At 44.1% G+C, this 17,809-nt stretch overlaps 1 protein-coding gene across 3 annotated transcripts in view; it reads left to right on the top strand.

Annotated features, from left to right (window-relative positions):
• MPP7 (MAGUK p55 scaffold protein 7) overlaps positions 1 to 17,809 on the top strand; it is a 341,147-nt gene that overhangs the window by 24,172 nt on the left and 299,166 nt on the right. Inside the window, exon 1 of one of the 3 annotated variants that reach the window (XM_075587670.1) lies at positions 6,525 to 6,651. The exons of the other annotated variants lie outside the window; for them this stretch is intronic. The gene's annotated coding sequence lies outside the window, so the exon portion shown is untranslated. Of the gene's footprint in view, positions 1 to 6,524; positions 6,652 to 17,809 lie in introns of those variants that run through there. 3 annotated transcript variants of the gene reach the window in all.

The following is a 17,809-nucleotide window of genomic DNA, read 5'->3' as shown; positions in this document are numbered from 1 at the left end:
TGATAGTGTACCTAAGGAAATGGCCGCTTTCTAACTTTGTGCTGCAGTCTGTGTAATGCTGCAGCTGATATGTAATTTTGCAATGTAATATATTACATATTATATGTTCTTCCTGTTATTTGTAATTATTATTTCTATGATTGTCACGTGTATTACTGTTGTGAAGTGCTATGCACATTAATGGCGCTATATAAATAAAGATATACATACATACATACATAGCCAAACAGGACATTTGATCTACTGTATGTGGTCATTGTTTCTAAATGGCTCACAGGATATATCTAGTGGGCAAAAACCATTAAAAAAAAAAATAAACAATTCTCCACCATTCTTAGGCTGCGCTTATAGTGCCGGCTACGGCTGACGTCACCCATCTCCGTAGCTTTTGCGAAAGTAATAATTTGAGTTTTAGAGACGTCTCTGGCTACAAGGTAAGTGACGTCAGGCAAGGAGGAAGGCAGAGATCAGAGCAAGGGGGAAGGCAGAGGGGCGGAGATCAGAGCAAGGGGGAAGGCAGAGGGGCGGAGATCAGAGCAAGGGGGAAGGCGGAGATCAGAGCCAGGGGGAAGGCAGAGGGGCGGAGATCAGAGCAAGGGGGAAGGCAGAGGGGCGGAGATCAGAGCAAGGGGGAAGGCAGAGGGGCAGAGGGGCGGAGATCAGAGCCAGGGGGAAGGCGGAGGGGCGGAGATCAGAGCCAGGGGGAAGGCGGAGGGGCGGAGATCAGAGCCAGGGGGAAGGCGGAGGGGCGGAGATCAGAGCCAGGGGGAAGGCGAAGGGGCGGAGATCAGAGCCAGGGGGAAGGCGGAGGGGCGGAGATCAGAGCCAGTGGGAAGGCGGAGGGGCGGAGATCAGAGCCAGGGGGAAGGCAGAGGGGCGGAGATCAGAGCAAGGGGGAAGGCGGAGATCAGAGCCAAGGGGAAGGCAGAGGGGCGGAGATCAGAGCAAGGGGGAAGGCGGAGATCAGAGCCAGGGGGAAGGCAGAGGGGCGGAGATCAGAGCAAGGGGGAAGGCAGAGGGGCGGAGATCAGAGCAAGGGGGAAGGCAGAGGGGCAGAGGGGCGGAGATCAGAGCCAGGGGGAAGGCGGAGGGGCGGAGATCAGAGCCAGGGGGAAGGCGGAGGGGCGGAGATCAGAGCCAGGGGGAAGGCGGAGGGGCGGAGATCAGAGCCAGGGGGAAGGCGAAGGGGCGGAGATCAGAGCCAGGGGGAAGGCGGAGGGGCGGAGATCAGAGCCAGTGGGAAGGCGGAGGGGCGGAGATCAGAGCCAGGGGGAAGGCAGAGGGGCGGAGATCAGAGCAAGGGGGAAGGCGGAGATCAGAGCCAAGGGGAAGGCAGAGGGGCGGAGATCAGAGCAAGGGGGAAGGCGGAGATCAGAGCCAGGGGGAAGGCAGAGGGGCGGAGATCAGAGCAAGGGGGAAGGCAGAGGGGCGGAGATCAGAGCAAGGGGGAAGGCAGAGGGGCGGAGATCAGAGCAAGGGGGAAGGCAGAGGGGCGGAGATCAGAGCAAGGGGGAAGGCAGAGGGGCGGAGATCAGAGCAAGGGGGAAGGCAGAGGGGCGGAGATCAGAGCAAGGGGGAAGGCTGAAACGGAGAGGAGTTGTCATTTCTGTTTGTATGCTGAATTTACTTTACTTTTACTTTAAATTACGGGAGGAGTTACTATTTTAAAGTTGTTAATGTAACCCTGTTTCCCCCACCCAATCTCACATAGGGTCTATCTTGGGGAAAGCTGCTCTGGTTACTCAAATGGTGTGGTGCAAACCTGCTGGTAACAGGGGGCCCTGAGTGTCCCGCCGGGTGTTATGGGGAAAGGTCAGGACAGGCTTCTGGGGTCTTGCCCAAATCGTACTCACGGTGACAGTGCCTCCATCTCTTGCAGCCACCAGATGTATGGGGAGAAGTCTCTGCAGGAGAATCTCTTTACCTTCTTCCCAACAGACTTCACTCTCAGGACAGAAGTATAGTAAAACACAGGTCTTTTTATTCACTCTGTATTCAGCACAGCTGTCAGTTCTCAGCTTTACAGGGCTTCCACCCTCCGGATGTCCCTGGACATTCCCTCCCAGCCAAAGGGCACTGAGAGCAGTCCCAGCTCTTCCCTTATCCCCTGGTGGAATAAGAGGAAACGGTTTCCCTCCGCTCCCCTAAGGGAGGGCCTCAAACTGCCAGAGCCCTGACAGCTTGGTTAGGGTAAACCTGTCTCTCTCAATGGTAGAGACAACTGACTGACTAAATACAGGATGTACAGTGCCTTAAGTACAGATCCAGTAGGAACCACCCCTGTGCCTCTGATTGGAGACACAGCCTGAGTGCACTACCTTCTCTGACTCACTGCAATGCAAGGTGTGGGGGGAAACCCATGATTACTACTGGCAACCTACCCTTACTAGGCTGCCAGGAGGAGGGCAGACCTATAGCCCAAAACCAATCAGGGCTACATTAATATAGTGTTTCACTTGACAGACACACAATCACTCACACATCCCCCCCCCCTCTCCACACACACACACACACACACACACACACACACACACACACACACACACACACACACACACACACACACACACACACACACACACACACACACACACACACACACACACACACACACCTACCCTCTCCCTGTACTCTCTCACACACACACACACACACACACACATCTACCCTCTCCCTGCACTCTCTCTCTCACACACACACACACACACACACACACACACATCTACCCTCTCCCTGCACTCTCTCTCTCTCACACACACACACACACATCTACCCTCTCCCTGCACTCTCTCTCACACACACACACACACACACACACACACACACACACACACACACACACACACACACACACACACACACACACACACACATCTACCCTCTCCCTGCACACACACACACACACACACACACACACACACACACACACACACACACACACACACACACACACACACATCTACCCTCTCCCTACACACACACACACACACACACACACACACACACACACACACACACACACACACACACACACACACACACACATCTACCCTCTCCCTACACACACACACACACACACACACACACACACACACACACACACACACACACACACACACACACACACACACACACACACACACACACACACACACACACACACACACACACACACATCTACCCTCTCCCTGCACACACACACACACACACCTACACCTACCCTCTCCCTGCACTCTCACACACACACACAATCTACCCTCTCCCTGCACTCTCACACACACACACACACACACACACACACATCTACCCTCTCCCTGCACACACACACACACACACCTACACCTACCCTCTCCCTGCACTCTCACACACACACACAATCTACCCTCTCCCTGCACTCTCACACACACACACACACACACAATCTACCCTCTCCCTGCACATCACACACACACAATCTACCCTCTCCCTGCACATCACACACACACACACACACACACACACACACACACACACACACACACACACACACACCCACCCTCTCCCTGCACTCACACACATACACATCCACCCTCTCCCTGCACATCACACACACACATGTGGAGTATGTTTATATGTTAAACCGGATCTAAAACCTATTATAAGGGATGATGTCTATGAAGGGAATGATGAAAATATAGAGACTTTGTGGATAGAAATTAGCAGTGGAGGTAAAAGTATAAAGAAAATGTTTGTGGGAATATGCTATAAACCACCAAATATCTGTGAGATTGAGGAAGCTAAAATACTTTTGCAAATGAAGAAGGCATCAAAACTGGGTCATGTTTGCATAATGGGGGATTTTAATTATCCAGACATAGCCTGGGGCAATGAGATTAGCGTTACAACAAAAGGGAACAGGTTTTTGGGGGTGCTTAAAGACAATTATATGACCCAAATTATTGAGGAACCAACCAGGAGAGGGGCAGTTCTGGATTAGGTCATATCAAACAATGTAGAAGTAATAACAAATATTCAAGTCCTGGAACATTTGGGTAACAGTGATCATAACATGGTCTCATTTGAAATAAATGATCAAAAAACAGATTACTTGGGTTCAACAAAGACCTTCAACTTTGGAAAGGCAGATTTTAATAAACTGAGGTCTAATCTAGTAGTAATACAATGGGATGATGTTTTTGCAGGGAAAATGTAGAAGATAAATGGGCAGTCTTTAAAACATTGTTAGAAAAGCCCACTTATCAGTGTATACCCTTGGGTAATAAGTATAAAAGAAATAAGTCAAAACCAATGTGGCTAAATAAACAGGTAGGGGAGGAAATGGACAAGAAGAGGAAGGCGTTTAGATTCTTTAAGTCAGAAGGGACAGAGACATCGTATCAGAATTATAAGGAATGTAACAAAAATTGCAAAAGGGCAATCAAATTAGCAAAAATGGATAATGAAAAAAGGATTGCAATAGAAAGTAAGGTAAACCCTAAAAAGTTCTTTAAGTACCTTAATAACAAAAAAATGAGAAAAGAAAATATGGGACCCTTTCAGTGTGAGATGGGTAGGCAGATTATTGGAGATATGAAAAAGCTGAGGAATAAAACAAATTCTTTGCCTCTATGTTTACCAGGGAAGAATCAAGTTCAAAAGTAGTGCCGCAGGAGGAAGCCACAACCTCCATATTAATGAACAATTGGTTAACTGAGGAAGTTCATAAGCGACTTGAAAGGAAATTTCACCAGCAACAAAGGAAAGGGTTCTTTACAGTAAGGGCAGTTAAAATGTGGAATTCATTACCCATGGAGACTGTGATGGCAGATACAATAGATTTGTTCAAAAAAAGGTTGGACATCTTTTTAGATGGGAAAGGTATACAGGGATATACCAAATAAGTATACATGGGAAGGATGTTGATCCAGGGATTAATCCGATTGCCAATTCTTGGAGTCAGGAAGGAATTCATTTTTCCCCTTAATGGGGATTTTTTGTTTGCCTTCCTCTGGATCAGTAAGTATAGATATAGGATAAAGTATCTGTTGTCTAAATTTAGCATAGGTTGAACTTGATGGACGGAAGTCTTTTTTCAACCTCATCTACTATGTAACATCCCCCCCCCTCTCCCTGCACATCACACACATCCCCCCTCTCCCTGCACTCACACACACATCCCCCCTCTCCCTGCACTCACACATACATACCCCCCTCTCCCTGCATCACAAGCTATCTGATTGGTATAGCCTGTCACATGGTGAGACCGTCGCTGTAAAAATCAAATTCTACTGACTACAGAGATTTAGGCCACTCCGTTGCGCCTACTATAAGCGCATTCTACAGATTCAATGCATTTGTTTTGATGCAACGTCGCATCGCTGCACTATAAGCGCAGCCTTGGGAACACTGCAGTCCTGCCCTGGGGGAGCTCTTTATTTTAACTCCTTTAAAAATAAAGCAGCAGCATTGCTGTATTTGCCATAAGTAGGCGAACAGGCTTTCTTGCCTGTATCTTTAATCTGTTTCTTATTCCTATAAATTGATTTTCACAGTAAATTCGGGGAGTATACAAGGTGCTCATTTCATGCCTCACTATAACAAGTTGCTGTTTAACATCCCCTGCATTAAGCTGACTGAACACACACACCAAGCTCCAGGCGCTCTGCCAGGCAACACCTATTGGGTGAACAGCTCAGGTCATTTTCATATTTGGCAGCGACTTCTTTTAACCCCTTTATTGCCAGAGGGGCCTGTGGTTACAGCTGCAGTACCACTTATTACCAGGAGTTAAAAGGGTGCACTTGGCAATGTACCAAGCCTACCATTATTATAGGTTTGGTAGCTTTGCCAACTATAGTCCTTGCAGCGATTAAGGCTGTCAAGAATTAGTAGAAAATGCAGTACATGATGTCATTTTTTTGATCATAATGGAATTTAAGTGGCAGTTCCGCCTACTTCTTCTTTTTTTTATTTTTTAAACCTTTATAGGAAGCACGTTCATTTTTATTGGTTCTCCGATAAGGAGAGGGTGGAATAAATGTAAAGGAAACACTAGCCTGACAAAACTTCCCCATTCAAAGGCCCCTAAAAATGCAAGTTGTTCTTCCAGAAAAACAAAATAAGCCAAAACGTTGTTTATAGCATGGTTAGATTTGTTTAAAAAAAATCATTTAGATTGTTAAATAGTTTGCAAAAGTTGTTTGCATGGCTACAGTAGGTGGGATTATATCTTTTAACATTCTTTTGTTGTTGAATTAACCCTTTTGCTACCAGAGAGGAGGAGGGAGGCGGTGGGGGGACACGGCAATGCATTGTCGGCCCATCTGGCAGGAAAAGGGTAAGCATGATTTCTAGTTCTCCTCAGCAAAAACGAACACTTCCAAGCATATTTTATACCGACGTATGCAAAAAGAAATTGCATCAAAAACAAGCAGAGGCAAGTCTCTGAACGTATTTCAGACAATTGTAATACACCCCACCCACTGAACACACACACACACACACACACACACACACACACACACACACACACACACACACACTGCTTTCGCTTGTGCTTACACGAGTGTATATTTATAATGAAGCAGTAGTCCTGCTCTTGTTTTAATCTCGCTGGCAGCATGAGGATGTCCTATTGCAGCGATGCTTTACCCTCTTCTCAGGACACCACAGGTAGATCAGATTGTAGGAAATAATACATGAATTACCATGCTCACATGTATGTATCGTATGTAAATGTGGGGTGACCTTGTTATTCCTAAAGCTTTGCTGGACGGGAGTGTCTTGATGACTGAACGTTGAGAAACACTGACCTAGTCTAAGGCGGTATTGAAAACGGCTCACTCATTTAGAGTACTGTGCTTTAGTAGTGGTCCTTTGGCTGTCTTTGAAACAGGTAAACCTGGATTTGAATGCAAAATGATAGCTCTATGTTGTAATACTGATCAACTCTGTGTTATAGATCTTGTGGTCATTTGTGGTGAGCAGTTGGTTGGTAGTAATCTTTTTGCCCATGCCTTAGAAGACCATGACTTTTTTTTCTTGTTTTCTGCTTGTTTTTATGAAGCCATTAATGTATTAAAGGTTGCGTTTAGTTTTCTTTAATATGTGATTTTGGTAATAATACATTTGTAATCCTCTAGTTTAGTTGGTTATGCCAAATATTTCACCATCATTACTAGGATTTCATGCTATGGCTACCTTTTCTTGTCGAAAAGGTGAGCGCATAGAAAAAAAGAAAATAAATATATAAACACTAAGTGAACCCACTAAGTGAAACAAGCATACACACAGGGTAGGTGGTGAAAATATAAAAAAGGCTGAAGCCAGATCTTACTCACACGGACAAGTGTGAGCCGATCTTGTCACAGTTTCTTTAGAGAGATCCACTTCAAAGGGTAGTACCCAGGGTGATGTGGGGGCTTCCGATATGAGCAGTTCACTCCCTCTGGTAGGCTCCAAACAGGGGCAGAAACACTCAGTGAGTTAAAAGTTATTTTATTAAACAGGTAAGTATAAGAACTTACATGTACATAATGCACTTCCGGCATCCGTCTCTTTAGTGCCAGCTCATGCGAGGTCTCCCTAGCTGCCGCTTCCGGTCGCAGGGCCTGCAAATAAGCTTCTCCTTCAGAAAGTATGGTGGCCTTCAGTGGTCCAAAACAGAGCAGCTATGCCGACACAGGGTTCTTATACTTACCTGTTGTTTAATAAAATCCCTTTTAACTCACTGAGCGCGAAACAGTAAAGCGGCCATCCAGCATAAGAGACATTCTCTGGGATTCATGGGACGTTTGCTGTGTTATATCCGAGGCACCCTGGAAATCCTGACGGATCACTGCCCCTTCATCTCTGTGAGACTGATGGACTCTTGATCCTACTGCAAATACCGGATGGTGGTGATATTTCACAAAACGCTTTTAATTCTTGTACCCTTGTGAGTCATTTTCTTCCCCCTTCCCCCCTTTCCCATCATTAAATGTACGGTTTTACACTATGGGGCGTGCACTCTCTCCTTTCTCTTTTCTATATGTTTCTATATGTTCATTCACATTTATATCTTTAAGTGTTAAAGGGGAGCGCCGTAGTTTCTCTCCACATGGCTACCTTTTCGTCAGAAAATGTTTGTGATTTGTCTATACTGGTTGGTATATGTATATAAAAATCACTAAATGGTGAGTGATGTATGTGAAAAAGGTTAATACCTTAGATACAGATTATACTGTGGGGCTGCGTCATACAGAGACCAATTAGAAAAGAGATAAGTGTATATAGAATGTTAGATGCGCTCGCCACAGAGAATACTTAATGTGTATTGACAAAGGATACACTTTATTAAAAATCTCCAAAAAACATTTGGGGTACGTCCGCAAAAGCACTAAAAACAATGGTTATTGAGAGTGTTCGACAAACCTATACATTTGCTCGCCCCGGGCGAGTGGATTTAACATCGTGGCGAGCTCCTATTGGCCCAAGCAGCATACGTTTGGTACTAGGTGGCGAGTAGATTTTTTTGTGTGGCGAGTAGATTTTTTGGTGATTTGTCAACCACTGGTTATTGATTACCACTCTCTGTAGAATCAAAATATGTATGAAGCACTCTGAGGCAGAAAGATATGAAAGTCTGGGAGGATGGAGTAGTCCAATTAAAGACTTTTTTTAGAGCAATCAAAAAAGAGGGTGGTAAAAAGATTGCATAGTGCTGGCACTTCTTCATCACGAGAGCATACAGGGTCTGATAAGAATGATTCACGGGAAGCACCCAAGCTTCTTACAAAATATAATCATTCATCTGATTAGCAGGATTTTATGCCATCATCCTGGGTTCCCATTTACCCAGTAGAGCACCAATAATATACAGGAAGGCTAGGAATATACAAAGTATAGTTGCACCCAGCAGACTTTAACCCTTTAGTGTCTCCTGTTCTACATCTCAGTTGTCTCTACCTGGTAACTTCAAATGTGGTAGAAGCAGGTGTTTAACATGTAAACATCTCAAAGATGTGAATAGCTTCACCTCATTCACAAATAAAGGGACAGGAAATACTCTGGCGCGTGGATATCACTGTAAATAACCTCCCAATTGGAACAGCTAACAAAGAAGGTTATTTACAGTGATATCCACGTGCCGGAGTATTTCCTGTTTCTATTATCGTTTGGGGGTCTGGAAAATCCGATCTCCACAGTGGCTGCAAGATGCACTGTTTTCAATATTGGCCAACACTCACTTTTCACTGACCACACTATATTTATTACTTATCACTTTATACATTAGCGCCTCTTTTTTCCTTTGTACAAATCAAGGGACACATATGGTTAAAGTTAGTATAAACCGCCTTAGCACTTATGTCACCTACATGTTGTCTTGCGCCTGTGGACCACAATACGTGGGGCGTACCACGAGAACCATGGGTACACAATGCAATAAAAGGTTTAAACACAGTGTTTCCAGACACTTTGCAGTTGTACACAACCAAGATCCCACAATACTTCAAATATGGGGTTAGAACAAATCCCCCCCACGTTACTAGCAGGGTGATAGATTCAAATCCCTGTGTAAGGATAAAACTTTTTGGATCAGCTGAGCACTCTGGCACCTAAGGGGTTAAATGAGTGTCTGGACATTAGCATTCTTGTTTAGCTGATGTGCCTTTTCCTGCTATGTCCTTCTCTACTGCTTTTTCGCCTTCTAATGACAAATATCTCTGTTAAAGTTACACCTTACATCACAATTTGGTTTTAATTGTCACCCAGAATCTATACGTTCTTTGTGTGTGTGTGTATATACACAAATATACATACACACATGTATGTATGTATATATCTATCTCTAACACACACACACACACACACACACACACACACACACACACACACACACACACACACACACACACACACACACACACACACACACACACACGAATGGCAGCACACATATACACATATACACACACACACGAATGGCAGCACACACTGAAATATATGTCTGTAAGGATCCCTAGCGATCCAATATACCGGCAAAGCAAAAGTAATGATCACCCCTGGGGACCAGAAAATCGGATGTGTGTGCATTTTTGACCCAATAAACCATTTTTTTGTGATTAGCTCTTGTGCTGTGCTGGTATATAGGATCTCTAGGGATCCTTACAGACTGTAACTATTTACCCTTTACCATGCACCGTGCCTGCATCTGCTGAGGCCTTTTTATTCAGTGTGTGCTGCCATATTCTCCTATCTAATCAGTATAAGGCTGCCTGTGAAGTTGGGTTCTAAGATATATTATGTAACCGCTGTTAAATTATTAGGAACATATGCTCAGGTTAATTGAACAATTAGGCCAATTGTTGGGACTATAAAAGACCCAGGTCCTGGTTTTCATTGGACACTCCCTGATGTGACACGGGCATGAAGTGCGTATGATTTGAAGTTTTAAAGTTGCGTATACAGTAAAGCGGAGACTCAACCAGCCCATTAATCCCACATCCCAATTGGAAATCCATCGTGTCTCATACAGGAAGTACCGAAGTAGCATAAGGCTTTGTCCCCGCTGCCTACTACAGCGTCCGCTGTGGCGGACGCTGCGCGCACGAGAGCCCTTTCTGCAATGGCGCCGGGCCCGCTGCGAGGGGGGGCCGCAGCGCTCGCGCGAGAGCTACTCCTGCTCTCAATAGAATTGAGAGCAGGACTCGCGTCGAGCGATTAGGCACGCCCCCGGCGGTTCAGCCAATGAGGGCGAACCTGCCGGGTGACATCATGGCCGTGCCCCCGTCACTCCTCCACCACGCCCCCCCGGTCTCTCTTCCTGCAGCTCCCTGCAGACCAGGTAATCGGCTGCACGTGCCGCCAATCTCGCGGGCGCGCGTTGCAGCTGAGTTACCGGGGCCGTAGCCTTAGTTGGGAGTAGATGAGGAGCTCCAAAGACACCTGCCAAAGGGCACCACACTTCACTTAAAAGTATGAATGCTCTTGTATCCATGACAAATGAGCGAGTGTAACACTTACCTGTGTTTGTAATGATTTTTTACTATTAAACAGTACTATGCTATGGGCGGTTTGCGCGCTCCCTTTCATTTAGTTTACATTGCTTTCAGTGAGCATTGGAATCCCTCCGTTTGAGAGCTGCTTATGCACCTGGCAGAGAGGCTGATTCAAACTGAAGTAACTACATCTAAGGCCACGATTATAGTGCCCAAGCGATGGGTGAACTGAGCTTCCAGCGATTGGGGAGGCGTGGCGGGCGCTTCACCAGGCAGGTTCGCCCTTAGTGGCCGAACCACTCACGTGACGCAGCCGCCGCGCGAAAAAAAAAAAACAATTCATTTGTAGCTTGAAAATCCTGTAGTGCTTTCGCTCTGCATCGCTCGCGCACACTATGGCCGCATCATTGACTTCCACAGATTTGTTCTGACATCGCGCGCCTTCACGGTTACTATAATTGCGGCCTTAGAGTTGTCTAGCAACAGTTCTACTTGGTCTCTTGGCGCCATTTTTCCAGTCCACTTACATGTTTCCCCTGGAGTCTGGCGGGTATATTTAGCAGACGGTTATCACAGCTTTTTTTTAATTTCGTTTTTTATCTTGATAAAGGTCCAATTGGGGAAACAAAACAATGATTAATGGCTTGTAATTCTGTAAATAAGTTTGAATAACTTCACAAGTTCATTGGCGTGGCGTATTACTATTTTTTTTAAATGATACAATATAAACTGTAGATACATCACAGTCTTCTTGAGAATAATTTGTTTTGTGTTGGTTTTTGTTTTTTTAACTTTTGGACAGTTTGTTGCGAATGAGTTTGTTACATGGAAGTGTTTTGCCATTTGGGATATTATATTAAATGTATTTCTTTTAAAGTCGCAATAATGTGAGAATTGAAGTGATATTCAGTATTTTTTTAATTTTTATTTTAACTTCAAGACAGTGCTTGATCATTGTGACAGACGATAGCTGCCATTCTGGCCAACTCTATAACTGGTAACTCGACTGTCAGTGGAAACTAGGCTTATTTATAGGCTTGTATAACACCACACAACAGCATGAGAATTAAAGCTGCAGTTCAGTCAATATCCTGCATGTGTGTTTTTTTTTTTAATAAATCAGTTCTGTAGTAAGAAAAAATACTTTTAGCATTTTCTGTTTTTAAAAAAAACAACTTTGAAAGACCAATTTTCTTGTATTCTATTTTAACAGCCATTTGCTAAGGCACTGCCCCTTCATGTCCTGTCACAAGCTCTGACACACCCCTTTGTCAGCCCTGCCCTCCCTCTAGCACATGTCAGTGCAGGAGTGCTCATGAATATTCAGGAGCTTCCACTGCCAGTCAAGCAGATTATAAACAAATCCCAGCTTTTAATATGTCACCAAATTTCGACCCATCAATACATGGAAAACGAATTGACCTGCAGCTATACAGTTCTTTAGCTAATTAGAGATTGCACACATAAAACTATTGAAGTAAAAAAATAAATGTAAAAAAAAAGACTGAACTGCAGCGTTAAATTGGCTAGACCGTATCATTTTTAACTGATGTTTGACAATACTGTGACAATTTGATGACAAAATCCACAAAATTGATTGCGTTTCAAATTTTGTATTCTCCGTGTATGAATCTGTATCCGACCAGGTTTACTCGCTCATCCCACAGCGCGGAATAAAATGTCGCGTTTCTCTGCATGTATCTAACTTAGGCCGCGTCCATAGTGCAGGCTACATAGCTCGCACCGAAACAAACACTAAGACGTCAATGCATAGTGCGCGTGAACATGAGCTACACGTAGAGCGGCGCTTCGCAATACAAACAAGCTTGTATTTCAAGTGCGACGCCGGGTCACAGGAGCGTGGAAGCTAGCGCCTTCTACTACGGACGCGGCCTTAAGGTTCATTTTGCTCTAAAGCCTGAAGCCTCACAAGTTGGCAGTAAATGAGGCTGCTTAATCCAAGGGAGCAAGATTTCACAAGCCAGCTACAAAACATGGTGTACATAGTTGGCACTATATTTAAATTAAACACGTGTAACAAATATTCTGCTCACGACTGTGAGAAGAGACTTTTAGGGGCTGCCACAGCTCGCATTAGGAGTGTTTCTATTAACCAGGCTTCTGGGAACACTTGACATTTTGACTTGTCAGTTATGTTCTCACAGAGCACTGGCACCATGTCTGGCCATTGTTGCATGCTCATATTCTCATGAAGTGATTTGGATGACTTGGGTAATCAGGGCTGAGGGACACTGTGTACATGTGTAAATGCTGAACACGCTGGTTTTTTTTTGTTTTTTAAACCTGCATAGCAACATGGGAAATAGTTGGCCCTGCTGGAATTTCTGCTCAAGAGTTTTCTTTTCCAGTCTGATGACTTTGTTGTTTTTAGCACCAATGTAACCTCAAGGTACCTGCAGTAATTACTAGCGTGTTTTTATTTATTTATTTTAAAATGAGCCTTCCTGCTAAGATTCAAAGGTCTTTTATTTGATATGTAAAACATGCATTTATTCTTGAAGTTGCTTCTCATATTTTAAGGTTCTTGTTTGTCTGCCACAGGGATTTGGAGCAAATCTGTGGCATTCACTTACTGTGCTTTATTATTATTATTATTTTTATTATTATTTTTCCAGGTGCCATAACCTTGATTTTGTTATGAAATGTAATTCCTTTGCCGTAGTCTCTAGAAATATATATATACTCAGTCAGCCTTCATTGTGAATCTCATTTTCAGCAATTTGTGGGTTGAATTTAATGGACTTTATTTGAGCACCTTCTGAAATGGGCATGCTTCCCCCCACCCCCCTGTCTGTTAATTCTGGTATTTTAATGGAAATAAAACTCTCCTGATATAATTAATATGGGCTGCACTGAAAAGATGGCAATTCGGACTCAGAGGAATTTGTTTAGCTATTTGTTTAACCTCTCAATGCTGATTATTCATGTGCACTTCCTCCTTTCCACTGTTCCTTCATCGTAGAGAAAACAATACTGTGTAATCCTTTCTCTGCAGAAGTTGGAAAGTAGCCAAGATCTGCAGACTATCCATGTGATGTGTTGAGTTTCTACATTGCCACAGTGCCCTCTATCCCATCATTGTTACCTGAAGCGATCTTTCAATGTGTTTCAAATTGTTTAGAAGACGTTGGGTTAAGACAATACAGTTAACTGTAGTTCTGGTTCTTGATCCAATAATATGGGGTTTTGTGTGCAATGCTATTTTAAATAAAAGCGTTTTGTTGATAAAGCACCAACATATTCCGCAGGGCGGTACAATGGGGGTGTACAGAGTGATGTAAATTACATAAACAGAATGACATACCAAATAAGGACAAACGGGCGCGATTGGGTACAGAAGGTAACGAGGGCCCTGCTCGTGAGAGCCTACACTCGAGGGAACGAGAGGCAATATTGAAACAAAAGGTTAAGTGGCTGCTCATTTTGGGGTGAAGTATGGCTCAGGGGGGTTTCTGTGCCAGCCACACGGCTGATCGCGTTAAGGTTTGGGGTGTTAGTGTGGAGTTTGGTCCCAATAGGGTTGGAAGGGGAAGGTGGGGGTGGTAGATGTTAGGGGTATGCTAGATAGGCTTCCTTGAAAAGGTGCCTTTTTCAGGGAGTGTTTAAATGTCTGAGAGCTGGGGGAGAGTCTGATGGTGCATGGTAGGGAATTCCAGAGAGAGGGTGCAGCACGGGATTTTACCTCTGAAAACCCCCCTGCTTCATAACTATTAAATAAATACAAACACCAAGAGGCAATGTCTCTTCAGGTCACGCAGGTAGGGATCAGAGATGGGTGCTGACTGGTGGTCCAAATTCCCTTCCTAGATTTTTCATTCAAAATCCGATCTGCGCGTTAAAATCCGACCTCGGCTTGTACCAACTTCAATCCGCGCAGTATTCATTTTGTAATGTTTCTCCCTGCCTCTCTGTGAATTTTAAAATAAACTCCCTCTCGGATTTGACTGTTTTAAAAAATATATAATCTGGCTGTTTTTTGGGATGGGTTTCAATGAGTATTTTTTTTTTTTTTTATAGTAATTACGCAATAAAAGTTTCAATAAATCTAAATTCCAATAAAAAATAAAAGTACGCCCCACGAACGGTTTCTCCTCAGACTTCCTTTGTGTGCTTTTTATTTGATCAGCTCGCTCTTCACCGGTTTGTAGATTTTGTAGCTCCAGTGGTTACTTTGCATATCTTTTATCTTCAGGATACCAGGCGGCTCCCGATCATCAAGGGCAGGCTGAGTCATTTCTGGTCCATTCATTTTGATGAGAGAATAGAAGGTTTTCCAATGTGACTGTGCTGGTCATTCACTTTTCCATGCTAAACCCATCTGGCCTCCAATTAGCTTTTTAACCTTTCATGGCACATTGGCTCAGAAAGCTGGTAAATGACTATAGCTTCACCCCGTGACTGCCAGTAGTGCCTGCAATGCATTAGAGCAGGGGTGGCCAACTCCAGTCTTAAAGGGCCACAAACAGGTCAGGTTTTAAGGATATCCCTGCATCAGCACAAGTGGCGCAATCAGTGGCTCAGTCTTTGACTGACTGTCTTAGACTAAGCCACTGATTGAGCCACTTGAGCTGCAGCAGGGATAGCCTGAAAACCTGACCTGTTAGTGGCCCTTGAGGACAGGAGTTGGTCACCACTCAATAGAGTAATTAATTACAGGTGCCTCCAGGAATTAATGATATGTCTTGATAAAAATGGCCAGGCCGACACCCGATTTGTAAAGGTAAGTTCTGCGGTGCAGATGTCTCTTGCTCCTGGAGTAATAGGTAGTGGTGTTGGCTGTGATGTGTTTGTGGCTACTGTTCACACGGCTTTTAGATGCAGCAGATGGCACTCCGGTAGTTCAATAAGTGTAGGTGCTTGTCCCATAAAGATAGAATAGAAAAATATTTCCTTTGGGGAAAAAAGAGGCAGCACTCTGTAGTAATCCCAAAATAGTATATTAAATATAAAAGGCACACATACAGATGCCTCTTTTTTCCCCAAGGGAAATATTTTTTATCTGTCTGCCGCCTATCTGTCCGCCTATCTATATCCTTAGGTTTGCAGTAAAATTTATTATGGCCAGACCGCACTACTGTTGTGAAAAAATGATACGATAAAAATATTTTCATATGGGTGCCCTGGGTACAAAGAGGGACCTTGGCTCTCTCTGATACAATGGTTATATACAAATGGTTCCCAGCACTCCAATGTAGAACAAGAAACAATAATGAAAGCTTTCACTCAGACGTCTGATTATTTAAAAAATAGAGATTTATAGCTGAATGCAAATGTCGCAAAACTGTGTGTGTGTGTGTGTGCGCACACATGTGGTATCAAAGCTCCACTTGGAAAGTGTGCAAAACCACATGACCTATGTATACATAGCACGTGGGTTTCAGACATTTGCATTCAGCTATGAATAAGTAAAATCTATATTTTTGCAATGTGTGACTCCTGTCTTTCTAATAGTTTTCGGTTTTGTTTCTTGTTCTACACTGGAGTGCTGGGAACTATTTGTATATATCCATATGGTGCGTTTGCAGTGACTCAGTACACTTGTCTGCAAAACGTAAGTGTGAAATCTGTTTGTATTTAGATGCTCCTGTAGCTGTCTCTAAATGTGAGCGACAGTAACTCTACTGTACTTGGCTCTTGCCAAGATTTGACTGGTGAGGGGGAGGAAAGTTTCCTACGTATGTTAATTATAGGAGCTGGATACATTCACAGCTCCTATGCATTTCCAGATACATATCAGGGCATGTTGAGATTGTTTAGCTGGCATATTTACCAGGGGATGTGTATATTTATCAGTGGGTGTGACGAACAGAGGCGAAAATAGTGATCAATGAAAATGCCTTTGCACAATCAACACAATGTAACAGACACTGCCTATTCTAGGGCTTGCCAATTATATTGTATATTTACAAAATAAATACTTATAAATATTCTATTTTAAGTTTGTGGTTAACATGACAAGCAGAGATGTTGGGGGGTTGGATTTTCTTCTCACTGTGTTTGCACAGCAAAATCTTCTCTTCTCCTTTCTTATTTTTACAGCCTTACCAAGACTGGTGCAATTTGTGTGAGTGTTGGCCATTTGAGTCCCAAAGCCCGCCCCTCTACATAAAAACCCCACACCCCACGTTACAGACCTGCCCAATCATGTAACAACTCCGTCCAACCACCCCCTCTCATAACACCAACTCGGCAAGGTGAGAAGGTGTCTGACGCCAATCTCACACATGTATGAGGCCCCTTATTACATTGTGGGACCCTCTGCAGCTGTTTTTATTGTCTCTTTAACATGATCAGGGTGGGCTTGATTCGGAATCACGTCCCATTCAAAGGCTATGATATAAATAAAATGATTTCTAAAGAAATCTAAACTGGCAGACGTTTGCTTCAAATTTGATTTGTATTTGTTAAAGGAAGACAATTGCAGTATTGTTACGCCGGTGCTGCCCGCAGACCAGACCCGTTCCTTTCACTGAGGTGAGGAACGTATAGAAGCACGCACCCGCAGAAAAGGGAGCGTGTCCGGAGTGTGGTGATTTGGCGTTGCCAGGCCAGGTGTATTTAGCTAGCAATACTTGCCGGTACCGGTGTAGAAATGCCGTTGTCGTTGCCGTTAGCCAAAGTCTGGGATTGGAGAATTCCGGAAGGTCGTTTGTCCAAGCAGGGGTCAAGAGCCAGAGAGAGACGTCCACCAAGCCAAGTCGTAACCTGAGAGAATAAGAGAGAAAACGCCAGAGTAGTAATCCAAGTGAAAACTATGTCGAGCAATGAATGATAGGAAGGACTGGCATTATAAACTGTGGCTGACCAATCAGAAGTGAAGGCAGACCTGG

The sequence above is a fragment of the Ascaphus truei genome, chromosome 2, assembly GCF_040206685.1.
Source record: "Ascaphus truei isolate aAscTru1 chromosome 2, aAscTru1.hap1, whole genome shotgun sequence".
In the NCBI taxonomy this organism is placed as follows: domain Eukaryota; kingdom Metazoa; phylum Chordata; class Amphibia; order Anura; family Ascaphidae; genus Ascaphus; species Ascaphus truei.
Note: the sequence above shows the minus strand (reverse complement) of the source record. Positions and strands in the feature narration are given on the sequence as shown.